Source organism: Podarcis raffonei, chromosome 3, assembly GCF_027172205.1.
Source record: "Podarcis raffonei isolate rPodRaf1 chromosome 3, rPodRaf1.pri, whole genome shotgun sequence".
Lineage (NCBI taxonomy): Eukaryota > Metazoa > Chordata > Lepidosauria > Squamata > Lacertidae > Podarcis > Podarcis raffonei.
Window position 1 is genome coordinate 116831248 of NC_070604.1, and position 27632 is coordinate 116858879.

The 27632-nt window shown below is 45.0% G+C and overlaps 3 long non-coding RNA genes across 3 annotated transcripts; 1 reads left to right on the forward strand and 2 right to left on the reverse strand.

Moving 5' to 3' along the window:
- Positions 1 to 11569: 11569 nt before the first annotated feature.
- LOC128411395 (uncharacterized) lies at positions 11570 to 12676 on the reverse strand. The gene is made up of 2 exons (XR_008329781.1): positions 12092 to 12676; positions 11570 to 11709 (listed from the first exon to the last, which is right to left on the reverse strand). It is a non-coding gene; the product is annotated as an uncharacterized LOC128411395 (long non-coding RNA).
- A 5074-nt stretch (positions 12677 to 17750) lies between these two features.
- LOC128411399 (uncharacterized) lies at positions 17751 to 20223 on the reverse strand. Its single transcript, XR_008329787.1, has 2 exons — positions 20107 to 20223; positions 17751 to 17871 (listed from the first exon to the last, which is right to left on the reverse strand). It is a non-coding gene; the product is annotated as an uncharacterized LOC128411399 (long non-coding RNA).
- A 361-nt stretch (positions 20224 to 20584) lies between these two features.
- LOC128411393 (uncharacterized) lies at positions 20585 to 25115 on the forward strand. Its single transcript, XR_008329779.1, has 3 exons — positions 20585 to 20707; positions 23259 to 23506; positions 24937 to 25115. It is a non-coding gene; the product is annotated as an uncharacterized LOC128411393 (long non-coding RNA).
- The last annotated feature ends 2517 nt before the right edge of the window (positions 25116 to 27632 follow it).

Sequence of the window (27632 nt, forward strand, 5' to 3'; positions counted from 1 at the left end):
CATAAATCAGACTGCCCTAGGAATTCCATAATTCCAGCCCAATGTAAGCAGAATGAAAAGTGCTGCAAAGATTAATAAGACTCAGATCAGTTGATTTTATGCATCTTCAGTGACAGAAGCCAAGAGAGCTCACTTTGTGCTAATGTCGACACAAATAAAGCAGCATATCCCACTCATTAAATGTACCGTATTTTTCGCCCTATAGGACGCACTTTTCCCCCTCCAAAAATGAAGGGGAAATCTGTGTGCATCCTATGGGGCGAATGCAGGCTTTCGCTGAAGCGTGGAGAGCGAGACGGGTCGGTGCGCACCGACCCCTCTCGCTCTCCACGCTTCAGGAAGCTATCAGCAAACCTGGGGAGCCCATGGGAGTTCCCGCAGGGCTCCCTAGGCTGCGGATAGCAGCCTGCTGCCCGGAGCAAGGGGCACGCCGAAGCAGAGCGCCCCGTGCTTTGGGCAGACATCCACAGCCTAGGGAGCCCTGCGGGAAATCCCTGCGCTAAGGCTTAGGAAGCAGAGCGCCCCGCGCTTCGGGCAGATATCCACAGCGAGGGGGGGGATTTCCCCCCTTTATTTCCCCCCCAAAAAACTAGGTGCGTCCTATGGGCCGGTGCGTCCTATAGGGCGAAAAATACGGTATGTCAAAAATACAGATTTAAAATTCTTTTCCAAAATGTCTGGTGTCAGATATGATTCTGTGTCATTTACATTGTGGAATATTCCTGATGTTTCCTGCTCAGGTCTACAGTTTCTGGTGACAATTGTTGTGGTCCAGAAGCTTGCAGCTGCATTTTGGATTACATGCCATTGCTTAACAGCATTTAAAGGAAGTCCATGCGCAACACACCACAGTAGTCTAATTTGGGGGTTATCAGAAAGTGCATGATCTTGGCCAGGAGTATCAATACAGGCAGGACCACAACTGGCACACTCAGCTGGTACAAGACACCCCAAGTCCATGATGCTACCATGCCTCCAGTGACAAAACTGGATCTAATAGGATCCTTGAGTTGGGTGCCGGATTTGAAGGAGTTCAACTCTATCCAGGCCTGAACTCCCCCTTCCTGGTTAGATGATACTGGTGCAAAATACATTTACAAAAGGGTTAAAGACTTTTGAGCACCAGACTTGAGTGGAGTTTGTAGTCCTCTCATACACACAAAACTACTCCTGTTTACTCAGCTGGTTGACTTTCTTAATTCCAGCAGTATAATTTAGGAATCTGAAACCTTGGCCACTCTTCTGCAAAGCACCCAGATTCAGTAGATCCTGATCTATCTTCCCACGCACCCTTTCTCCATCCTATACAGATGGAATTCCAATTAACCCTCATCCAGTTCGTTCATGATTCCAAGCACTGGTTCGCTACATTCACTATCTCACCCCACTCAAATGTAAAGGAAGAATAGAAATGGGTGTGTGGATGATCTTCACTGGTTCTTGTTGGTAAGGCCAGATGATGCCCTGAATGTCTAAACTTATTGAATGGATGTTGTAGAGATGAACAAAAGAGTTCATATATTCTACAACATGGATTGTAGAACATGGATTATTCTAGAGCATTGATTATTTCATCCTTGAAATAATTAGCAAACATATCACATTCTTCCAGGGATTGACATGGACAGACACCCTTTGGGCCCCTGGGGCCCCAGCACTAACATCACTAACTATTGGGACTTCTACCACTGTCAGTGTTGTGGTTTGGCACTGCTGTTGCTTGTTGCCACCAGTCACTCATTCACCCTTCCCTTCCTTCTGTTTACATGGTGGGGGTGAACGATATGGGACTCAGGCTAATGCTCTATTCCATGGCTTTGTGCATCAAGGAGGTCACATAGGTGAGGCCAAGCTGTTCTGGTTTTCTTCCCATCTTCCTTCCTTGTGAAGCTGTAGACACCAAAGCATTGCAGTTGTGTAAGGACTTGGTGCCTAACTGAATTCAAAAAGTGCGTAACCTTATTTTACAACAGGTCCCTACCATCACAATTTCTAGTAGGGGCTAATGTCACAGTAACTTTGATGATGATGTTGTTGTTGTTGTTTAGTCGTTTAGTCGTGTCCGACTCTTCGTGACCCCATGGACCAGAGCACGCCAGGCACCTCTGTCCTTCACTACCTCCCGCAGTTTGGTCAAACTCATGCTGGTAACCTCGAAAACACTATCCAACCATCTCATCCTCTGTCGCCCCCTTCTCCTTGTGCCCTCCATCTTTCCCAGCATCAGTGTCTTCTCCAGGGAGTCTTCTCTTCTCATGAGGTGGCCAAAGTACTGGAGCCTCAGCTTCACGATCTGTCCTTCCAGTGAGCACTCAGGGCTGATTTCCTTAAGAATGGATGCGTTTGATCTTCTTGCAGTCCACGATGATGATAACTACAATTTATTTCCTGCACGTCATTCTAAGGTCACAGGGTGGGCTGAGCCCTCTGCTCCCTTCTCTTTTGACTCCTCTTAGACCTAGGTAGAAAGGACAGATCGTGAAGCTGAGGCTCCAATACATTGGCCACCTCATGAGAAGAGAAGACTCCCTGGAAAAGACCCTGATGTTGGGAAAGATGGAGGGCACAAGGAGAAGAGGACAACAGAGGACGAGATGGTTGGACAGTGTTCTCAAAGCTACCAGCATGAGTTTGACCAAACTGCGGGAGGCAGTGGAAGACAGGAGTGCCTGGCGTGCTCTGGTCCATGGGGTCACGAAGAGTCGGACATGACTAAATGACTAAATAACAACCACAGACCTAGGTAATGGGGGAAGGAGTCTCTGGCTCTTGCAAGATGGCTGGAACCAGTGGAACTTCCCTTCCAGACTGACAGAGCTACTCCGCATAGCCAATGATGCCAGAGCAGGTGTGTAAAAAACAGCTCTTCCAAGCCTAGAGAGCAAGGCAGAGACAGACAGAGGGATGGATCTTGCAGCTGCCATGGCAGGGATGGATAAGGCGAGAGAGCAAGTTGAGGAAGCGCCCTCCCAGGATCTTCACTGGCAGATTCCTCCACTCACAGTGGGCGTTGCTACATCCCACTGGAGCCCTCTCTCAGGTCCTCCATCTGCATCATCCCAACTTGGCCAGCCCATGAGAGCTCTATAATGAAGGTCCTAGACACATATCCATGAGAAGAGAATTACACAGCTTAGTGGCTGCTACTGAGATTGCCCTTTCCTTTGAGATTCTGATGACAGTGGTAAAACTCCCTCTGCCAATCTTTCTTATCATTGAGGTCCAGTGCCGAGGGCCTTCTGGTGGTTCCCTCCCTGCGAGAAGCCAAGTTACAGGGAACCAGGCAGAGGGTCTTCTCGGTGGTGGCACCCGCCCTGTGGAACGCCCTCCCACCAGATGTCAAAGAGAAAAATAACTACCAAACTTTTAGAAGACATCTGAAGGCAGCCCTGTTTAGGGAAGCTTTTAATGTTTAATAGGTTAGAGCGGCTGAGGAAACCCAGCCAGATGGGCGAGGTATAAATAATAAATTATAATATATATCACCTGCGAGGGTCTGTAGGGCAGGCGGTAGTCTTTTATGTATATGGGGCCTGAGACATCTAGGGCTTTAAACAGTAATGTGAGCACCTTGAATTGGACCCAGAAATGAACCGTCAAATAGCAAAGCTGTTTTAAAACAGGATTTATATGAGATCTGGATGAACCCCAGTAATCTGATCAATGCATTTTCGACCAATTGAAGTTTCTGTGTCCTCTTCAAGGGCAGGACACATAGTCTGCATTCAGAAGGCACCAGATTCAGGATTGGGGGAGTCCATTGATTGGAACCTTGTAGTTTCTGTGCAAAACAGTGTTACGATATAGAAGCAATGCAGCTGTGAGCTGCTAGCTTGAAATCATCACATGATGTTGGGACTGTCCGTGGGAAACAGAGGGACAGTCAATTCACAGTGCGAAGCACCGGAATTAGCTTAGAGTGTAATATGAGCTGTACAGGAAGTACAGGAAGTGTTTGTCACTCGACTGCTGCAGTTTGAAGAGAGCAGTCATGTTTTTTGTAACGCTGCAAAGACAGAAATAAAGGCATGTAAATACGTTTCTGTCTATCTCTTTCCCCTGCCGGGGGGGCAACAAAGAGGGGGTTCTTCTCACGCTGAGAAGGATCGCCTATCGCGACCTTTGCCTGGATCTTGCTGAGGAGAGACAGGGAGGTCAACAGGAGATCAAGCCGGATGCCTGGAGAGTTGCCAGTTTCTACTTATATAGGCTTGAAACCCGACAAACAGAACATTCATAAGCAGCCAGCATAATTATGAAGACATTAAACTGGGTGTTTTTATTTCCATTTCATTGTGTCTTGCTATTTGGTGGGTTCGCAGCAAGGTGACAGGTAATAGCAAACTTTTATTTCCACGGATCCCTCAGGACAGCGGGTGTCAGCGCAGCGCCCTCCTTTAGCCTCACATGCTTGTATGCCTCTTAACTTTTCATTCTCAGTTTCTCCTGCACAAAGGAAGCACATTAACCAAAGGTATAGGACTCCATACAGTAATACACATACACACAGACACAGTGGTACCTTGGGTTAAGAACTTAATTCTGTTCTTATCCTGAAACTGTTCTTAACCTGAGGTACCACTTTAGCTAATGGGTACCGCTGCTGCCACCACGTGATTTCTGCTCTCATCCTGAAGCAAATTTCTTAACCTGAGGTACTATTTCTGGGTTAGCAGAGTCTGTAACCTAAAGTGTCTGTAACCTGAGGTACCACTGTAAATATATATATATATATGCTAGCCGCAGTGAGAAGTGCTGGAGATGTGGACACTCAAGGACATATATGAAACAAATTTGGTGGACTTGTCCAATAATTGAAATCTTTTGTTCAGTAGTGGTAAGTGTAGTATCGTTAATAGCAGCTAACATTTTGTTCCCTCCCTCCCAGTAGAATTGGGAGGGGTGGGGTAGCCAACATTCATTCACAGCCATTGTAATGATGATTACAATAAACTGGGCTTTCCATCACATTTTGTCTTGCTATTAGGAGGACATGCAGGAGGGTGATGTCCAGGGGCACCAGTTCCTAGGGGCCCAGCCCTTTTGGCTTCCCAATAATTTTTTTTTGGGGGGGAAGCCTGGTCCCCCACTATGTTCCCAAAAAATCATCAGGCAGAGTAAACCAAGCATGGAACCAAAGCATGCCCTGGCTTTAGTGGCTGGCTCTCTCTCCCTCTGCTGCTGCCATGGAGGGGAAGGAAGCAGACTCTGGCTGATGGTGGCAGCAGAAAGGAGGAAGAGGGAGAGGAGGAGGCTGACTGCCAGAGAGGAGGAACTGCCAGCCACTGAAGCTGTGCTGCTGCTGCATTCAGCTCTGCCCCGGCTCCTCCCGATGTCGTGACTAAAGTTTTATTTGGAGATTATCCTCCACAAAAGAAGCATTCTACTGATGATGGATTCCATGAGTGGAGGACAAAACAAATATAAATCAGTCATCCTAATTCAGCCATATCTTCTGCAAAAAAAGAAACACTATTAGTAATGCATTTTACTACTACTACTACTACTACTACTACTACTAATATCTTTATTGTCATTGCCCCCTCTCAGGGACAACGAAATTACTTGACTGCTCCATAAAAACACTAATTAAAACAATACAGTATAGTACAGCAAGGAAGATTAGATGACTTTCAAAGTCCAGGCTTCCCATTCAGGGCCGAGATCGCTCTGGAGAAGAAGCTGTTCTTAAGACAGCTCATTCTTGTCTTCATCGTCCTGTATCTCCGTCCCGACGGCAGGAGCTCGAAGAGACAGTGACCAGGATGCGATGGATCTTTTACTATGTCCAGTGCCTTCCTATGGCACCTTGTGGCATAAATCTGCTCTAAGGTGGAGAGTGGGCAGCCAACAATGCTCTCTGCTGCCTTAACAACTCTGCACAACCCCATCCTGTCCTGGGTAGTACAGCTTCCGTACCACACACATAAGCCATAAGTGAGCACGCTCTCAATGGCACAGTGATAGAAGGCAAGCAGCAGGTTCTGCGGAAGATGGTTTTTCCTTAGAATTCTCAAAAAGTACAGTCTCTGCTGCGCCTTCTTCACAAGCCCCCTTGTGTTGACACTCCAGGACAGATCCTCTTGTAATTCAATGCCCAAAAATCTGAACGTTGTTACCCTCTCCACACAGACCCCATCAATCAAAAGTGGCTGGATATTGCTCTTCTGTCTCCTGAAGTCCACCACAAGCTCCTTTGTCTTCCTTGTATTTATGAGCAAGTTGTTAGCTCTGCACCACTCTGTCAGCTGCTCCACCTCATCTCTATAATCCGTTTCACCCTCCCTTTCAGGGATGAGCCCAATCACGGTTGTGTCATCTGCAAATTTGACAACCCTATTACTAGGGTGAGCAGCGACACAATCGTACGTGTAGAGAATATAAAGGAGCGGACTAATATGGATGGATGGCAGCTAACAGGTTGAGGCTGAATCCTGACAAGACAAACTGTTTTGAGGGGACAGTGGACAGGCAGGTGTGGAGGACTCCCTGGTCCTGAATGGGGCAACTGTGTCCTTGAAGGAGCAGGTGCGCATTCTGGGAGTCATTTTGGACTCACAGCTGTCCATGGAGGCACAGGTCAATTCTGTGTCCAGGGCAGTTGTCTACCAGCTCCATCTGCTACACAGGCTGAGACCCTACCTGCCTGAAGACTCTCTTGCCAGAGTGGTGCATGCTCTGGTTCTGCCTGGACACTGAGGTCCAGCTCCGAGGGCCTTCTGGCGGTTGCCTCACAGCAAGAAGTGAGCTTACAGGGAACCAGGCAGAGGGCCTTTTCGGTAGTGGCAGCCACCCTGTGGAACTCCCTCCCACCAGATGTCAAGGAAATAAACAACTATCTGACTCTTAGAAGACATCTGAAGGCAGCCCTGTTTAAGGAAGTTTTTAATGTTTGATGTTTGATTGTGTTTTTAATATTCTGTTGGGAGCTGCCCAGAGTGGCTGGGGAGGCCTAGCTAGATGTGCAGTAAGAGGTGGGATTAATAACCATTCTCATTTGTTGAGATTGCCCAACAATGTATGAGAAACAGATGTGTTCCATGATTCTTACATGCCACCATCTTAAATATGTATACATTCAGCTGCTTCCTCAACAGTTTTTTACCTGTCTATGCCTATTACGTTCACCATCATGTGAACCCCACCTCTTGTTGGCCGACGCTTCGCACAAAATTCATGTTAGTCTTTCATGCAGATGTCCACAACCTGGCATCCTCCAGATGTTGTTGGATAATATCTCCTATTATCCCAGATTGGCCATGTTGGAAGAGGCTGATGGGGAAACTATAGGACAATTTTACTCTGCCCACCACACTGAATATTTGATAAAAAGAACCCTCTCATTTTGCCATCCACAAATAGCTTGGAGAGCATTGTGGCAGGGCAAGGTTTTGCTCATCCCAAAGATAGATGACGATAGATGATTGCTAGGTGACAGATGATAGATTATATGCATGGCAGATGGCAAACAACAAGGGTCAGGTGCTAGATGACAGATAAATAGATAGATATAGGACTCAACTATACAGCTGCAAATAAAACGTTTTAAGTGTGTTGTAAAGTGCATTATACAAATGTGACGGTAGATGGCAATGGTGAGCTATGGCAAATTAAATATATTTTTCAAAACTTTTTTTTAAAAAAAAGCATTTTCACAGTGTGTTTTTAAATATGTGTCTAGATTCCACCATAGAGGAAAACTGTGGTGTATCAAGATATGATACTAGTTATTTCTGCTTAACATATCTGCTGAGTTGCTTTCGCTTAACTAGATAGCTTGCAAATTTGTAGTAATGGTTAGCTGATGTTGCTGAAACCCCCACTGTGGAATTCCCTCACCATGTAGGTACTTTCCCAATTCGAAGGAAATACACTCTTTTAGCTCATAGGTGACAGCTGTTCCTTTATGTCCTTAATCTCTGTTTTGGCTTGTGTTACTAAAAATCTATATTTTCAGATCCTGAGTACTTGTGCATTTCTGTCTACAAATAAAAACATACAAACCATATTCATAATCAGAGATCAAGTAACTATTGCAGAAGGATGGTTCCTTATTTTTCTCCCACCTCTACTCTCCTGTAGTACAACTGGGCAGTAGACATGGGTTTGGTTCCAACTCAATAACTTTTCAATTAATATTTTTTAAGCCAACAGGGGGTCAAAGTCATAGAAGGAGAAGAAGAGTTTGGATTTGATATATGGCTTCCTCAAGCATATCATTTTTGCTTCCTTCACGAATTGTTTCTGTCTTCACATGAAGAAGGAGGAGGAGGAGGAGAGTTTGGATTTGATATCCCACTTTATCACTACCCGAAGGAGTCTCAAAGCAGCTAACATTCTACTTTCCCTTCTTTCCCCACAACAAACACTCTGTGAGGTGAGTGAGGTTAAGAAACTTCAGAGAAGTGTGACTAGCCCAAGGTCACCCAGCAGCTGCATGTGGAGGTGCGGGGAAGCGAACCTGGTTCACCAGATTACAAGTCCACTGCTGTTAACCACTATACTCTCATAGAACAAAAGCTGGCCATGCTGGTAACAGATGACTTCCAACCCCATTTTATTCTTCTGTTATTTAGGTTGGAATGTTTTTAATTTCAATGCATATCTTACCTGCAGAAAACAGAAGCATCTCAGAAAACAGAAGAGTAACCATGAAAAGCCAGTGCAAATGCATTGTTGAAGCTTGACTCAGATGGATCTCAACTTGAATGGCAAGAGAAGTCAACTGAGGGAGAATGTCTTCTTGAAGGCTGAATGCTTGCCTATTTATAGGGTTCTTGATATACAGACACGTAATGATCTTTATGCAATGCATGTGATGACAGAAGTAGTAAAAAAAGAGAGATTATTATCTTATATGTTGCATGTTATTAGTCAGGAAGACATAATCTTCAAGGAACATAAACTTCCTGACATTACCCTTGATATTTATTCTTAGTTCAGGAACAAAATAATTGTTTTTAGAACTCTCTATCTATATTTTATTTCCTGCTTTAGGTGCTGAGATACACAACTGCTATCCCTCATGAAGACAAGGCGTACCAAAGTAAGGAAATACTGAACAGTCCATTGAGCTGCTGAATGACTGAAGGTTCAGCAGATTGGAAAGCTGGTTAACAACTGAGTGGAAAAATACAGTCAAAGAATCGTAGAACCGTAGACTTGGAAGGGATGCAAGGGTTGTTATATCCATCCTCCTGCAATGCAGGAACCACAGTTAGAATTCCTGAGAAATGAGGAAGTCTGTTCCACTGTTGAACAGCTCTGTCAGAAAGTTCTTCCTAATGTTTAGCTGGAATCTCATTCCTTGTGAATTTGAATTCATTGGTTCTACCCTCTGGAACAGAGGGAAACAAGCTTACTCCATTTCCCATATGACAGCAGTTCAGATATTTGAAGATGGCTACGTATCACCTCTAGGGACGTAGGTGGCACTGTGGGTTAAATCACAGAGCCTAGAACTTGCCGATCAGAAGGTTGGTTGTTCGAATCCCCGCTATGGGGTGAGCTCCCGTTGCTCGGTCCCTGCTCCTGCCAACCTAGCAGTTTGAAAGCACATCAAAGTGCAAGTAGATAAATAGGTACCGCTCCGGCGGGAAGGTAAACGGCATTTCCGTGTGCTGCTCTGGTTCGCCGGAAGTGGCTTAGTCATGCTGGCCCCACGAGCTGTATGCCGGCTCCCTCTGCCAATAAAGCGAGATGAACGCCGCAACCCCAGAGTTGGTCATGACTGGACCTAATGGTCAGAGGTCCTTTTACCATTACCTTTACCTTACGTATCCCCTCTCAGTCTTCTGTCCTTCACTCTAAACATAGCCAACTCCCCCATAAGGCTTGGTTTCCGGGCCCTTGACCATCTTGGTTGATGCCCTCTCTACATGTCCCATTGTGTTAATATCCTTCTTAAACTGTGGTGCTCCAAACTGGACACAGCCAGGGCTTGACTAAGGCAGTATAGAGTTGTAGTAATATTAGGGCTCACCCAGACTTGCATTTCTCCTGTGCCTAGAAAGCATGTGTCTGAGCAGTTTTGCCCTTGCCCCCTGCTTTCCCCAGGAAAACCCATTCTTCTCACCCCTCTGGGAATAATGTGCACATCTCTATCTCCCTGCCCCTCAGTAATTTTTCACAATTTTTCACAAAACGAGTTGTTGCTAGTGGGTGGTAATCCAGAAAAGGCTCCTCCTCTAACCATTCTCCATCTGAGAAGGGATAGTGTGTGGCAGATGAGGTTATCTATTCATGTTGTTTTGCCTGGGGAAAACAGGGAATGAATAATATTGTAACGAGTAAAGGGAAGGAGTTTTGGGCAGCCTTGACAACCATTGCCAAGGGGGTCAGAATGTAGGGAGAGTGACACTTGGAGGGCAGTTTAGCCAGAAACAGAGGAGATGAGGAACAACTACTGAGAAACTGTTGCTGCTAGTTTTTGGAGGAGAGCTGATAATAAGGTGAGGTGACCATGCTCAGGATTGTGGAATGGCTGTTGTGAAGTTGACAAAACAGCTCATACTACATCTGGTGGAAGGAAATGAGGCCCAGAAATGACAACTCTGAGGCTGTACTATTTTGCTTGCTGAAGTAATACAGGTATTACACAAGACAAGGAAGTTCCATGGATAACAATGGGCCTTTGCTCTGAATCGCCTTTGACTAGTCCTCTCACTATACTCTGCCCTGATTAAGAATATGAGTAACCCTTTCCATGCAGCCATTTTTGGTGTATGCCACAGGTAGGCATGGAGATGACCCATGCAGTCATCACTCTTATTCCCCTTCCCAGATCACCTTCAGATCAGACACCTGGACAAATAAACACAATTTACCCAGTTAAAGGGCTTCACACAAGCAAGGTTCCGTTTGGCTTAGGACAGCCTATAATTCAGAATACGTTGTAAATCCAGTTTCAAGATGTGAACGTGCTACGGTTCAAAACAATGTCGGTGACTTCCATTGCTTGGGCCATAATACAAACATATGGAACATATGGAGAGATTGTGCACTTAAGACTAGTTTGACTGCCTTTTTTAAAAAGAGGGGTATGTGTCAAAAAGTCACTTCATTATAAGGAATTGGTACTTGAATTGTTGGGTGATTCATGCTTGGAAATAGTTTGCAATGTTTACAGAACAGTTCCAGTAACATCTGTATAACATCATTTGATCATCTGTTGTGGATTTTCTTGGTTATATGATGACACATAACATGTTTAGGTGATCTTAGTGGCTAGGAGTGTCTTTTGTCCAGTTAGCAAATGGCGATTGTTGTTTCTAGACTGTGATAACTTGACCACTGCTGTTATTGTGATGGTAGCTGTTTTCTTGGGGCAACTTTGGGGAAAGGTTTAGGCCCCCCACTACTTGCAAAAATAAGGCCTAAATCAGGGCAACTCTCAATGAGACCCCAGAGGGGTAGCAAGTTATAACCCCCCTAGACAAAACTGGATGGCATCAACAATTGGTGGGCCAAAGATTCCTCACCTGTGCATTAGACATTTTCATTCAAACTGGTTTTCTGGATAAAAGTACAATATTCTCTACCCGCCTCTTTCAAATAAAAAGAGAGAGTGTTTTGCATTAGCACAACTACATTGCATTTATTACTTTGCAAATACTCCATTGAGTTCCTTCAGATGGTGAAAAGTCCTTGAGGCAGTCTGGCTGGCCTTAATATATAAGGTGAAGGTTTTCTGGCAAGGAGCTGTCTGGCCTAAAAGTTAGAGGTTTTGACATTCCGAGTTAACATCCACATGTACAATTCACCCACCCCGTCCCAATTTCAAAACTCTCAGTCATTGTGTAGGTATCGGTAATACAAGTAGCAAATTCATTCTCAGATCACTAAGTTGACAAAACAGCAGCACCCCCACAGCAGGAGATAGGTATCAGCAGGATCCCCACATTTTGCTGAGCAGAAATGTGTTCATAGTTTTCGCATTTGGAAAGCACGATTTAGGTAACCTCACCTTTAAATGTGAACTGAATTAAATTCACCCCCATCCTTAACTCCAGGCAAGAGAGTATGTGAATCATTCCACCTTCAACTCAATGGATTTTTATTTTATGGGGAGTGAGCCTTTGTTTGTACTCACCTTTTACAGCAAACACCTTTTGGGATGCAGTATCCGAGCGGTATATAACGAAGACTCCAGCACTTCCCAGGGTTGTAGGTGTTCAAATGGCAGACCCCTCCAACAATGTCACATTCGTCTTCACTATTAAATATTTCAGAACCTTTATAAACAGGTACACAGGGGTGGAAACTGAGCACAGGTCTTGCATCTGTAAATGCAGTACCAGCTAATCTAACTCTAACATTTGGGATTCCTTAGGTTCCTGTGTAGGAGCTGCTTTTCACTGGTTTCAGACCTGTGGTCGGCTGCAGGCTATTTTGAAGAAAGCTTGTGCTGGCAATATCTTAGCTTCATACTGAGAGATGGAGAGATCTAAATATGACCTAGTCTACCTGCAACAGCTGTTGTGAAAGCTGAGTCTGTTAACAACCATTAAAGCACCCTGAGCACTGAAAAGCACAATACTCAGTAACATTTCTAAGTTGTACAGGCAGAGGGACTCAGACATCTGGACTGCTTTATCTTCCTTCACTTCTTTGTTTGCAGATGCATCAGCCTGGGAAAATAACTTCTTGCATGGATCAATTAACCAGTCTTTGCCAACTGCTGGCTGGGTCTAATGGGAATTGTTAGTCCCAAATAACACCAGGTTGGGGAGGAAGGCTGATGTAAACTAACCTTTCCAATCCTGAAACAAACATTACCTTCAAGCTCTCCCTGGTTCAGAATACAAAAATGCTCTATCCATTTAACAGACCCTTATGATGTCCCCTGTTGGTACAGCTGAGACATTGGCTTTGAATATAATGATCTTTAGAGCATTCTTGATTCCTCACCCACCAGATCTCTTGAGGATTACAGACAAGGCTTGTGTTAGGGAAGTTAACTGTCAGGCAACTACAATGTAGTAATATGCACTCTCTGTGGGGCATGGATGTAGATGTAGCACCCCCATTCCATCACTTGCTGTGGATGGGCCCCTCTGCCTGAGCATTAGTGGCAAGCTCTTCCCATTTCCCACTCCTCAGAAAAGGCAAAAGAACAAAACAGGAGTATGTTCCCATCCCCTAAAGCCATTAAAGCAGGTTTGGGAAGAAATCAGGCTTACGGGAACTGCTTTCATTTTTCATTTTTGTGTGAATGGATGGTGAGGATGATACTGTGGAAGTGATTGTGTTAACAGTGCATTTTATTTTCATTTGGGAGTTTGTTTCATGTTGCCTAGTGTCTATCCCCCCCTCCAATCTCCCCCCTCCTCTCTCTCTCTCTCTCTCTCTCTCTCTCTCTCTCTCTCTCTCTCGTTATTATGGATATGGATATTATGAATTTATGTATTTGGAACTTTCTGCTTGTAAACAATTTGAAACTGTGTCGAATGTATATTCCAGCTATGCATCTGGATTTGCCTTATAGCAAACTGCTCTCAATCAGACTCCACCCTACATTCAGTTTAGGATCATTGCCATTCCCACTACATGTATACACAGATTCATTATACCTGGAATGACTTCGACTTCAATGTCATCTTTCCTAGAAGAAGAAGAAAAATACAGGGAGAAATAGTGAGACCAGATGGAGACAACAAGAAAAGGGTTGCTTCAGAATTTGGGAGAAGGGTGGCGATGGACCGCATAGAAAATAGATGGCTTTGTCTCCTTTTCACCTTCTTTTCACCTTCTCCCTAGAAACCCAAAGCAGGAGGCCAACAGTGCTATGATTTGCCTACTTTCCCAGGTATTTACATTTGATGGGGCTTAACTTCTTGGCGCCATCAGACATGTGCCAAACCCTAGAGATTAGACCTGATTAGTTACAGACCTAAAAAAACATATGGATTAACTTTTAGACATCCAAGTCATTATCTCATTAACGAATTGGACCAGATTTACTGTACTCTTCTCTTGCGTCTAGCAGCATTCTGGATCTTCTCACTCGGGCACCCCAAACTATGCTTAGACTGCCACTTTCGGTTCCCTGGGTTGGATATGTCTCCCCTTTCCCCTGGTATCAAGGACATTTTACTTCCTTCTAAAAAGTTTCCTCTCGTGCCCATTCTGCTTATTTTTACATTAAGTCAACTTCAGTAAAATCCCCAAGGCACAAATTGTTCCCGGGGACATGTTTTGCAATGACAGCGTGGGGACCTGCTGAGATGGAAGAAGATAAGCATAACACACAGCAGGTTAAAGTTAAAGTTGGTCAGATATAGAATCATAGAATCATAGAGTTGGAAGAGACCACAAGGGCCATCGAGTCCAACCCCCTGCCAAGCAGGAAACACCACCAGAGCACTCCTGACATATGGTTGTCAAGCCTCTGCTTAAAGACCTCCAAAGAAGGAGACTCCACCACACTCCTTGGCAGCAAATTCCACTGTCGAACAGCTCTTACTGTCAGCAAGTTCTTCCTAATGTTTAGGTGGAATCTTCTTTCTTGTAGTTTGGATCCATTGCTTTCAGGGAAAGAAAAGGCACCCTTATAAACAGGTGGATATTAAGAACACAGACTTGTTAACTCTTTAGAGAGGCCAGCACACAGTGCTGAGAACCTCAACTGCACAAAAGTCATGGAAATAAATGTGAACTGTCACAGAGTACTACCATTACAATGAAGATTCTCATATGCAAAGAGCAAGAAGTGCTGGAAAGCAAAGCAATTATATTACCAGACCTTCCAAGTGTCCCTATTTTCCAGGGACAGTCCTGGATTTACAGAAGCCATCCCAGTTTCTGATTTGATCCTGGAATGTCCTGCATTTCCTTATGATGTCCCTCTTTTCACTGGATAAATGTTGGAGAGAATGGAGTTATGCGATCCTCAAACAGGGATGGAGGAAGGGGGGTGCATTGTGGGTGGTCCATCCTGGGTGTCACAACTGGGGGGTGACAAAATGCCAGGCGGTACTCACCGCGGGGCCTGCATGTCTAGCTTGGGCGTGCGCAGGCTCCGTGCTGACAAAATGGTCCGCCCACTGCCTCCCCCTCAGCTGTAGGGTGGCTGAGTGGGCAGAGGCAGGCAAACTCCTCAGAGGCCCCATGGAGCATCCTGCCCCAGCTGGCCCTGACCCCGGGTGAAGGGCACGTGTACCACCCCAGGCACCCAATCGGCTTGCTCCGCTGCTGCCCTCAAGCCAAGGAGATAAGTAACTATTGTTGTTGTTGTTGTTTAGTCGTTTAGTCGTGTCCGACTCTTCGTGACCCCATGGACCAGAGCACGCCAGGCACTTCTGTCCTCCACTGCCTCCCGCTGTTTGATCAAACTCATGCTGGTAGCTTCAAGAACACCATCCAACCATCTCATCTTCTGTCGTCCCCTTCTCCTTGTGCCCTCCATCTCTCCCAACATCAGGGTCTTTTCCAGGGAGTCTTCTCTTCTCATGAGGTGGCCAAAGTATTGGAGCCTCAGCTTCACGATCTGTCCTTCCAGTGAGCACTCAGGGCTGATTTCCTTAAGAATGGATAGGTTTGATCTTCTTGCAGTCCATGGGACTCTCAAGAGTCTCCTCCAGCACCATAATTCAAAAGCATCAATTCTTCGGCGATCAGCCTTCTTTATGGTCCAGCTCTCACTTCCATACATCACTACTGGGAAAACCATAGCTTTAACTATACGGACCTTTGTTGGCAAGGTGATGTCTCTGCTTTTTAAGATGCTGTCTAGGTTTGTCATTGCTTTTCTCCCAAGAAGCAGGCGTCTTTTAATTTCGTGGCTGCTGTCACCATCTGCAGTGATCATGGAGCCCAAGAAAGTAAAATCTCTCACTGCCTCCATTTCTTCCCCTTCTATTTGCCAGGGGGTGATGGGCCCAGTGGCCATGATCTTCGTTTTTTTGATGTTGAGCTTCAGACCATATTTTGTGCTCTCCTCTCTCTAAGTAGCTATACAACCTTTAAAAGGCACCTGAAAGCTGACTGCACAGGGAAGTTTTTAAATATTTAATGTTTTATTATGTTTTTATACATGTTGGGAGCTGCCCAGAGTGGCTGGGATAATTCAGTCAGATGGGTGGGGTGGTAGTAGTAGTAGTAGTAATAATAATAATAATAATAATAATAATAATAATAATAATAATAATGAATAGGACATCCCTATTTCCATCAGAGAAAAGTTGGAGGGTATGTATTATACCCTACAGTGGTACCTCGGGTTACATACACTTCAGGTTAGATACACTTCAGGTTACAGATTCCGCTAACCCAGAAATATTACCTCAGGTTAAGAACTTTGCTTCAGGATGAGAACAGAAATTGTGCAGCGGCGGTACGGCAGCAGCAGGAGGCCCCATTAACTAAAGTGGTGCTTCAGGTTAAGAGCAGTTTCAGGTTAAGAACAGACCTCCAGAACGAATTAAGTCCTTAACCAGAGGTACCACTGTATTTTATTTCCCTCACTCAAAACATGCTGATTGGATAGCACTTGTAAAACCATGCCCTCTCATTGCAAGCTGCACTTGTCAGTTTTGAAGGAGCTGTCCTGTCCCCCTTCTGCTTGTCCTGGTGTTTCCTTATACCAGTGGTTTTCAACCAGTGTGCCATGGTACCCTAGGGGGCCTTGAATGATGGTCAGGGGTGCCGTGGGCAACACTGGCCTCTGTCCCTTGTTCTTCTCCTCTGATTCCCTCTAGCATCTCTGCCTCCCAAAGGCTTACACAGCTGGTTGTTGCAGCAGCCCTGGCTACAAGCTCCCCAGGCGAATGGTGCCTCTGGGGCTGGTTGCCAGGAGCTGAGGTGGCCTCAGAGTAAGCAACCAGTGGACAAGGGAGCACAGCCAGCCAGTCTACCAGTCCTTGCTGTTGGGAATGGACAGACAACTCCCAGGCCCTTGTGGGGTAGTGTGAAGAGGCACCTCTCTTTGGTGTGGGGTGGGGAGAGCTCAGAGACCAGGGGCAGCAGCAGCAGCTGCCCAGAGGACTCCCAAGGAGAGGGGAGAGGAGAGGAGGCTGAGGAAAGCCTCCACAAGGGAGGGTGTTCGAAAAAGGGTGAGAGGCTGCCAGCTCTGCAGGCAACAGGTAACACCACTGGGCTCCTCAGCCCCACAGGGGTGCGGCAGAAAGAATGTAGTTGGTCAAGGGAGCCGTGGACTCAAAAAGGTTGAAAACCTCGGACTTATACAAAAATAAAATAAAAATCCTTCCAGTAGCACCTTAGAGACCAACTAACTTTGTTATTGGTATGAGCTTTTGTGTGCATGCATACTTCTTCAGATACATGCACATGAAAGCTCATACCAATAACAAACTTAGTTGGTCTCTAAGGTGCTACTGGAAGGAAATTTGTTTGTTTGTTTCAACTACGGCAGACCAACATGGCTACCTACCTGTAACTCTGACTTATACAGTCAGCTTAGAAGCATAATTTTGATCAGACACATATCTGCAGGATTTCCCCCCTTTACATCTGAATCACCAAGGCACTGAAAATAACTTCAGATGTCCTTGCTCCAGCTCAGAAGTCCTTGCTCTGGTTTGTGCTTTTCTCACCCATGTCTGAGTGCTTTCCTTTTGTTCCCACAGCTTCCCCCAGGAAAACCTGACATTTAATGCTGAATCAAAACCAACAGCAATTTAGGTTTCCCACCAATTGCTGAAAGAGTGGGTTTTCAGGGGGGAAAGTATCAAGGCAACATACTAGACTTTTTATTTCCATCCCATTTTGTCCCTCCGCCCCCATATTCTCACCTTCGACAGCAAGGCCTCCTTCTGTAGCATCGCTGAATAAATGTATCACCTGGATGACATAAGTCAATAGCACAATAGCCGTCAGCATCAATACATCGCTTTAGTGCTGGAACCATATAGCCTACAGAAAGGAAACCCTCTATTAAAGATAGATTTTTGGAGAGGTGCAGAAAATATCCCCAAAGTTACAGATACAAGTTTCATCTTGTGGTCTGTGCACACCCCTAAAAAGTAAGATATGGAATGTTGGGAGCCCATTTTCTCTCAACCTGAAGACGTGAATAGTATTATTGTTTTTTAAGTCCTCATCAGAGTTCTCCCCCAAATAATCCTGAGAGTTGTAGAGCAGTTGCTAAGGGAGAGAGATAACAATTGTTAGCTCAGTTTAAGTCAGCAGAGAATATTTATGCCCCTGTCTCTTCCACTGACACACCCTGGAACCACTGAGTGTCTGGTGAACCCTTAACCTTGAAAAATGCTCTTCCCAAAGTCCACCTTGAATAGCTCCTCACCAGATGCATCCAGGAGAACCACCGAGACCAGAAATAAACTGATGCAAAAGATCTTCATGTTTGGAAGAAGACAGATGGGAAGACTCTGCCGCTGGGGAGGATAAGCAAAACTGAGAGATGAGAACGCACCAAGCCCTTAAAAGCAGGTTGGCACTGTGGTTCTCCATGGGATGGTTGCAACAGTTCACGAAGCTGGCAAAGGTTCTTAAAGGGGGCATTTTTGTACGAAGTGTTCTCTTGATGGCACTTCTGCATAGATCCTGTCGCTTCTCGGCAGATCAAAGGGAAATCTTGTTCCTTCCGGTGGACATGGACTGAAATGTTCCTTAAATGGAATAATCTGAACTGTTTTGCTTCTCTGCACCAACTCCTTATTTGGGTTTCTTCATTTGCAGGTGATAGGGAGGAACCCAATGTGCTGCAGTCCCTCAATCTCATATTTTTAGAGCCCACTTTAAAAGCTGAATGTTCTGATCTCAGTCTCGTGTCTCTACAGACCACAGGCGAGCCTTATCTTCAGAAATGTTGGGATGATGGGTCTGAAAGGAACAGGGAATCATGATAGATGTGCATGAAATGGTGTGTGGCAGAGAAAAGCCAGATAGAGATATGTTGTTGTCCCTTCTTCTCTTATAAAATTCATCCAGTTAAGCAGATTGTTGGGAGGTTCAGGGTGTGTGTGTGTGGGGGGGAGAGCACATCAAACAGCACATTGTGAAAGAATAACACCTGCTACCACAATATATAATGATGTCTGCCAGTTTGGACAGCTTTAAAATAGAGTGACACAAACTCATGAGCTGGGTGGTGCTGAGAATAGCAGTGATCATTAGTTCAAGGTTGGAGTCAGGAGGCTGGCAAGTACCCTGTTGCTGTGGAATCACAAGTGGGGAGGGCACAAGCTGGTACACTTGGTTTCTGCTTGTGAGCTTCCAATCAAACATACACATACAAATATAGATCAGCCATATATTAGCTCTTGGTGAAACCTGACATTCCAGAGCGTAGCAGAGACTAATTTTATAGTCCACAACACAACACCCCCACCCTGTTAGAACTGCTTCAGTCTGCAAATGTGGCTATAACATGACATGGAATCAGAAGTTACAAGGAGTGATGTTTTGAAGCTCATAATTGTACCAGGATTTGTTAGATTGTAATGCTCAGGTGTACTACAAAGGGATACAAAGGTATCCCTACTATCACACTGAAGTGAAGACAGTCAGTGGCATAGCGTAGGGGGGCTGGGAGGCCATGGCACTGGGTGTTTTTTGTGTTTTTTTAGGGGGTGCAACCAGCCTGGCTCTGGCGCAAGAGAGCTGCTGAGACAGCTTCTTCACGCGATGGCCCAATGCCACCATCTGCAGTTCCACCCCAGGGTCAAGATTGATCTGTGGGTGGAGAGAGGAGAGTGGTGGCGCTGCTTGGCCCAGTCAAGCCTCAGGTGGTGATAGCATACATTCTTCCACTGAAGATATTGATTGCAGGAGATGAGTCAAAGGACAGTCTATGCAGCTGCAGCCAACATTCCACAAACCTGTTTACTCTGGCCTTAGATGACTGAGATGTATCTATTCAGACCAACCCTGTTTTTGTGATCTCGTTTGGAACTGCACTTCTAATCATTGGAAACCCACCCTGGATGAAGGGTGGGTAATAAATGAAAATGAAATAATATTGAGCTAGATGGAATTATGATCAGACTCAATATAATGTTGTTTCTTCTTGGTATGAAATCTCCTCCATATTCAAAATTTAAATATGAAGTAGAAATCTGGTGCCACTGCAAATCCCTAAAAAAATAAGAAGTTAATCATGAGTCTCTTTTTCATGTCAAGACCCACCTGATGCTGCAGAGTTGCCTGGGTGCCCCCATGAGGTGATGCCCCCATGCTACTCCTGTGTGTTGTGGGCTCCTGGTTGCCCCCAGAGCTGTCAGAAGCAGAGTTAGGGCTGTGTGACACTGGCTTTGCAACTATGGCATAGTGAATTGAGCAGAACAGAAGGTGAGAGGTGAGGAAGCACCAAATTTTGGCCTCGCAAAGTGTGCCGCTTGCAGTTTGAAAGCCCAAAGTCTACAACTGCAGCCATTTCTGTTCCACCCTGATGTTTTGTTTGGCCTCCACCACAGCCACGCCAAGGCTCTGAGTGCTGTCTCCCGTCATCCGATGTCATTCAAAAGCCCCCGATGGCACTTTTCTGTATCTCACTAGCTCAACATTCCTCCCCATCTCCTTCCTCGCTGGCCTAACTGCCCTACAAGGGTCACCTGCCCAAGGTTCCAATTCCCTTGGCAACAGTTCCCGAGGCTGCCAAGAACACTCCCCCCTCACTCCATACAATTACATACATTCCCTGCTTCCCCCAGGCAACCGGGTTATGAAAGATATTATAACAACACCAGGGATCCTAAAAAAACACAGGAAAACCACTTCTATAAAGAGGGTGAGAAAGTGGCCTTGGCAGTAGCAACACAGACCTCTTTCTTAGAATAATAATAATAATAAGTGCTCTGATGGTGTTTCCTGCTTGGCAGGGGGTTGGACTCGATGGCCCTTGTGGTCTCTTCCAACTCTATGATTCTATAATAATAATAACAATAATAATAATAATAATAATAATAATAATAATAATAATAATAATAATTTATTTATACCCCGCCCATCTGGCTGGGTTTTCCCAGCCATTCTGGGTGGCTTCCAACAAAGTATTAAAATACAGTGGTCTGTTAAACATTAAAAGCTTCCCTAAACAGGGCTGCCTTCAGATGTCTTCTAAAACTCTGGTAGTTGTTGTTCTCTTTGACATCTGGTGGGAGGGCGTTCCACAGGGTTGCTGCCACTACCGAGAAGGCCCTCTGCCTGGTTCTCTGTAACTTGGCTTCTCGCAGTGAGAGAACCACCAGAAGGCCCTTGGCGCTGGACCTCAGTGTCTGGGCAGAACTATGGGGGTGGAGACGCTCCTTCAGGTATACTGGACCAAGGCCATTTAGGGCTTTAAAGGTCAGCACCAACACTTTGAATTGTGCTTGGAAACATACTGGGAGCCAATGTAGATCTTTGCCTCAGTGAAATGAAGCATTCCCTCAGTGCTGGAGTGTTACGAAAAAGGAGCAATGCAGAAGCGAGCTCCAGGTGGCTGGGATGCAAAACAGGATGTTGATGTTATGGGACTGTACCGTGGGAACCAGGGACGGTCTATTCTGTGCACTGAGCGCCGGATGTTAGCTCAGAGTGGCACATGACCCTGTACTGGAAGTACATGGGTGGAGTTTTTCTCTCTCTGCAGTTGGTGATGAGAGGGTACAGACATGATTTCTCTGTACTGCTGGAAAGACAGGAATAAAAGCATGTAAATATATTTCTGTCTGTCTCTTTCCCCTCCCTGAGAATGGGGGAGGGGGAGGAATGGTGTGTTCTTCTTCACGTTGGGAAGAATCGCCGATTGGAGACCTCCCCTGGTCTTGCCGGGAGTCGCTGGCAGGGAGGTCAACAAGAATTCAAGCCGGGCACCTGGAGGGTGGCCAATTCCTCTGAACTTGGCTGGCTTTGCTGGCTTGAATTCGACATGGAGATGCAACAGGAACAGTCAGGGAACTTTTATTGGATTACAACCCAGTGGAAGGCAGGCGATTTCTTATGAGGCAGCCCTGTATCAGGAAGCTTTTACCGTAATCTCTGATGTATTGTGTGTGTTTTATGTTCTCTTGGAAGCCACCCAGAGTGACTGGGGCAGCCCAGTCAGTTGGGAGGGGTGCAAGGATCATCATCACCACCATTATCATATCAAGGGGCAGGGGCAGAGAAGGAAATTTGTACATTATCCCCAGTGAGGGCTCGATGATGAGAATGGTCTGAGTCCTCCTATACTAGGAGCCTGGAACAGGTGAATCTATCTGCAGGAAAGATGAGCTTTTGGTACTCTAGGAGCATTCAGAAGTTGGTTGCTCTCAAATGTATAATGAATATGGCTTAAACTGATTGGTAGTACACCCAAACCCATGGAAGACAGACAGATTTTTCTCCCAGCCTGAGCATCCTAGGCCTGTTTCACAACAGCCTTCCCTGTTTTAGTCAAAGCATTCCATACAGTTGTAAACCAAAGGGTCATAAAACCCAATTTACAAAGCACCGAATCCTGAAGACTTCATTATGTTAATGCACACTGTTCAGCATTTTCTTGCTTTGTTATTCTGTGGCTCCTTGAGGATAAACAGCCATGGCAGTGGCAGGCTTTGGGCTTTCATATTTCAGTGGTGTCGTGTGCGATAACAAAATTCAGCTCCCACTTGCCTCTCACCTCTAAGTCATTGTTGCAGTCCCCCTTGTGGTGCCTTCTCAGCTTGGCGCCCAGTGTGGACAAACCAGTTGTGGTCCTCTAAATTGGCATCTGCCAAAGGTTATTTATGTATGTAACAACCGCGCCCCGTGTTTTGTTAACCCAAAAATGAACAAGGTCCCAACCAAAGAAGATTGGCAACTTAAGTTGACAGAATATCCACAACTTGCAGACTTAACATATAGAATAAGAGAACAAGAAGAGCATACCTTTAAAGAAGATTGGAAAACGTTTATTGAGTTTATGGAAAATAACTGTGTACAGCTGAAATCGCTGGCAGCATTAAGATAAATTCAACAGGCTAAATAATCTTTGACGGATGTAATAACAGAAAACCGATTGGTAAAGTTTTTGTAAAATATGCAGGGATGTAAGATATGCAAAATGAACCGTGGAAAGAGAAGAAGGGAAATCATTGATATTTTAAGTATGTGAAATGTTGATCTGAAATTGTAATACAGAAAATTTAATAAAAATTATATTAATAAATAAATAAATTTGCATCTGCCATGAACCACAATACCGAAAGCTGCAAATTTTATATTGATCGCAATGTTTAAAGTAATCCATGCCACTAAAACCTTGAACTCTGAATAAATTTCATGGTTAATATCAATAACTTAACTTTATTTTCCTCTTTTCTGTCCTTGATGAATAGTTCCTGTCATCACGTGCATCGCAACCAGATCACTCATGCACAGAGCTCACCTGTCAGTATATCACAAAAACCTACAAATAGGTGGGCATTCAACCTTCCAGGAGGCACAGAACTATCATCAGAGTATTTTGCTTCAGTAGTCTACTCTTGCTGCTCAACTTGAGATCCAAGTCAAGTTTCAACAATGAGTTTGCGCTGGCTGTTCATGGTTGCCCTTCTGTTTTCTGAGATGCTTCTGTCTTCTGCAGGTAAGACATGCATTGAAGTTAAAAACATCCAGACAGAAATGACAGAAGAATGAAATGGGGCTGGAAGTCATCCAGTGCCATCATGCCCATGTTATGTTCTATGACTTTGCCCCCCTGCGGCCTGACAAATTATGAATGGAAAGGGTATTGAGTGTGATGGAGATGAAGGAGATGCTGGCTTTGTTTACAAGCCACAGAGAAAGAGGAGGGAGGTGAATGGAGGGCAAAGGAAAGAGAGAAGCAAAAAGATATCTCTAGGGAAGAGAGTAAGAATGGAGACTGTCCTAAATTCTGCCCTATGATGAACAGGGGTCCTTAAGTCTAAAGGTTGGGACAATGAGCAGCTCTAAGCCCTGTCCTCTGCTGCAAGGGGAATCTGAGAATGCTCTGAGCGTTGCAATCACTGTGCCCCATAGGTTGCTTTCTACTCATGCAATCCCATGTCCTCCATCAAGGCCCATAAGTTTATGAGCAAGAACAGCCAATGAGGCGTATAGGGAAGAATCCCAAGGGCCTGACAGAGGCTCAGTGGACTATACTGTCAGTTTGCATTTCTTAGTGCAGGAAGTATTGATCTGATGTGTAGAGATCTTTCCTATTCTACTTAATTCAAGAGGGTTCTGGAAACCTCTGGAAGCTTCTCTGTGTGAAAGAAACAAGCAGAAGGTTCGTGATGTTTGGGTTATTCCTTCAGAGAAGCTGAGTACAGCTGGTTTGAACTGGCTATAAAAGTAAGGCCAAAAGGAGCCTGGGTTTCACTCTTTTCCTTCTGGTGTGGTGTTCTATACATAGTTTAGACTTATTATAAGTTATTGTAAGTTTAAGTTAAGTCTCCTGCAACTGGATTTCTTATGGATGGTGCCAATCCTGAATTTATTAGATTTGTGATCATTATGCTCATTTGCTTTCAGTAGCAGTAAAGCTCTGCTGGATGAAATAGAATTGCCTCTGGTCTATTTTTTGGGAATCCTGCAATGTGTTTAAGTTGTTACTCTGCTAACTATACATTGGAATCCCTTGTTAATATTTTCCCCCATCACCTCTTCATAGCTGTCAACATTTTCCGTTTTTTAAGGGAAATTCCCATATTCCGAATAGGATTCCTCGCAAGAAAAGGGAAAAGTTGACAGCTATGCACCTCTTATGAAATCCATTGCTAAGAGCAGTGCTTTTTTTCTGGGGGGATGCAGGGGTACGCATACCCCTAAACATTTAGTGAATCTTTGTACTTTTGTCCCTTTACTGTATTTATTTTCCCCGATTTGAACTATAAAATGGTGATTTTCTTGAGTCAAAATGAGAGTGCCCCCCCCCACATATATAGCGCTGGCTAATAGTATTTCCATTTTGGAGTGAGTTATGGCTGAAGTAATACAGTGATTTATATTTATTTTCTTCGCCTCTCATGCAATTCTTCTTCTTTTGTATAGGAAAGGATTATATAATTAAAGGTAAAGAAGCATGTATCAAGGAAGGAGGTCATTGCGCTGGAGAATTCTGTCCTTCAGGTCACACGGAATTAAAGTTATGCTATGACAATGTACCTTGCTGCATACCCTCTTAAGAGCAAGTCAGGATGGAATGGAAATAAAAAGTCCAGTTTAATGTCTTCCTAATTGTGCTGGCTGTGAATGAATGTGTCATGGGAATATATACTGAGTTAGACCATTGGCCCCTCCAGCTCAGCCTTGCCTCCATTGTCATTCTTCTCTATATCTCTTTGCTCTACTTTCTCACTCTCTTTTTTAATAATTAGTATTTAACAATATTAAATTTTTAAAAATTACCCAAGAATCACACCAAATAACTAACTATATACACTTTTTAAGTACCCATAACATTAACATTTCCCGTATTCATATACAGTGGTACCTCTGGTTGTGAACGGGAACGCAATGCACGTCTGAAAGGAACGCAACCCACGTCTGCATGTCTGTGCATGGGCGGGTTGTGATTCACCGCTTCTGTGCATGCGTGTGATGTCATTTTGCGCTTCTGTGCATGCGCAAGCGGCGAAACCTGGAAGTAACCCTTTCCGGTACTTACGGGTTGCCGCGGAACACAACCTGAAAAGATGTGACCTGAAGCTAACATAACAAAAGGTATGACTGTAATTAGGTGGGCATCCTATCTTGTTGAGCTGTGCAGTGAGTCAACTGACAAGGTCAAAGACCTCTGCCAGGTCTATGAAGACAGTGTACACAGGGCGTCCTTGTTCTCAACATTTCTCCCACAACTAACGCAGTAAGAAAATTATGTCGGCTGTTGACCTCTGAGCTCCAAAGCTGCATTGCAACTTGGGATACACCCTTTCAGCAAGTGACTGTAAGGTCACAGTCAAAGTAAAGTCCAGTCCACAGACTGTAAGGTCCAGTCAAAGATGACTATGGGGTTGTGGCAGCACTCATCTTGCTTTCAGGCCAAGAGAACCAGTGTTTGTCCTGTTGCAGGAATTTATTTATAGGTTGGGGGGGGGGTTGCCCCTCCAGCAGATATCATGCACATGCAGCCCACTACCAAAATCAGCACAATCACTTTTGTGGCTTTTGTGATTTGTCCCCACAAAACACTTCATCGTAGTTTCTTCCTATCTATTCAAAGGGCCTCTGCTGCACAATACCAAATGTAAGAATTCACTGACAAATGTATCTATGTACTGGCTCACTGGAAAAACTGGGAAGAAATTCATATAGACAAGTGAGCTCAGCTACTCAACAGCCAGTCTGCCTGAGTGATAATTCCTGGCATCCTGATACCTGAGTGCCAGACAGATAGCCATTCCAGAAATAACAAACCCAGATGAAGACAAAAGAAGAAGAGTTTGGATTTGATATCCTGCTTTATCACTTCCTGAAGGAGTCTCAAAGCGGCTAACATTCTCCTTTCCTTTCCTCCCCCACAACAAACACTCTGTGAGGTGAGTGGGGCTGAGAGACTTCAGAGAAGTGTGACTAGCCCAAGGTCACCCAGCAGCTGCATGTGGAGGAGCGGGGAATCGAACCTGGTTCACCAGATTACGAGTCTACTGCTCTTAACCACTACACCACACTGGCTCTCACAAAAGGGTGTGATTAACTTGGCTGGGAAACAGGGAAATGTAAATATCTCTTTTGTTACACTTGATGGGTGTTTGGTGGAGGGCTAGGGGAACCAGGGGGCAGGGTCCAGGATGCCCAGATTACTTCCACCAGACTCCCCTTTCATGATCTAGCCATGATGTATCAGTGATGTAGTGGGGGGGGTGTAACATGGGGATTAGCATCTAATAAAAGTTTGGGTTCTCTTTGGTTCGGGGCTTCCATCTTATTTCACCTTGCGGCAGGTGGGAGTCCTGTCGCAACAGTCTTCAATAAAGATCAAGGCTGCTGTTTTGCTCTGGCATTCTTGGTTGGTGTCCTTGTTTTTTGTCCAAGGGAGCCCTCAGATTTCTCTGTTAACAGTTCACAGACAGCTTTCCGGGTCATGTGGCCAGGAGGACTAAACTGCTACTGGTACAACGGACACCGTGATGGAAGCCAGAGCACACGGAAACACCGTTTACCTTCCTGCCAGAGCGGTACCTATTTATCTACTTGCACTGGCGTGCTTTCGAACTGCTAGGTTGCAGGAGCTGGGACAGAGCAATGGGAGCTCACTCCATTATAGGTTATTCGAACCTCTGACCTTCTGATTGGCAAACCCAAGGCTCAATGGTTCAAACCACAGCGCCACCCGCGTCCAACAACCTTTTAGCAAGTGACTGTAATCTGTTGAGAACTACATGGATGAAGGTTTTCCCCAGAGTACTCAGGAGGGAGATCCCACAGTACTTGTTACAGTCCAGCGGTCACCTTTGTTCTCTTAGAGGATCACAATACTGAAGTCGTGCATGTCTTGTTCCCAACACTGCAAGAGGAGGCCATGGTGGTGTGTAACGAGGGAGGAACTGAAACTGATGAACTGCATTGTGTAGTAAGTAAAATACAGAGTCAAAGGTTCATCAGTAAAATAGAAACTTTTACTAAATGCAAAGACTTTGTTACAAAAAAATCTTCAGAGAAAAAGAACTTCAGACATGCAAGGTACAAACGAAAGTAAGAGAGAGAGAGGGAGAGAGAGAGAGAGAGAATGACCAGCTTGCTGAGTG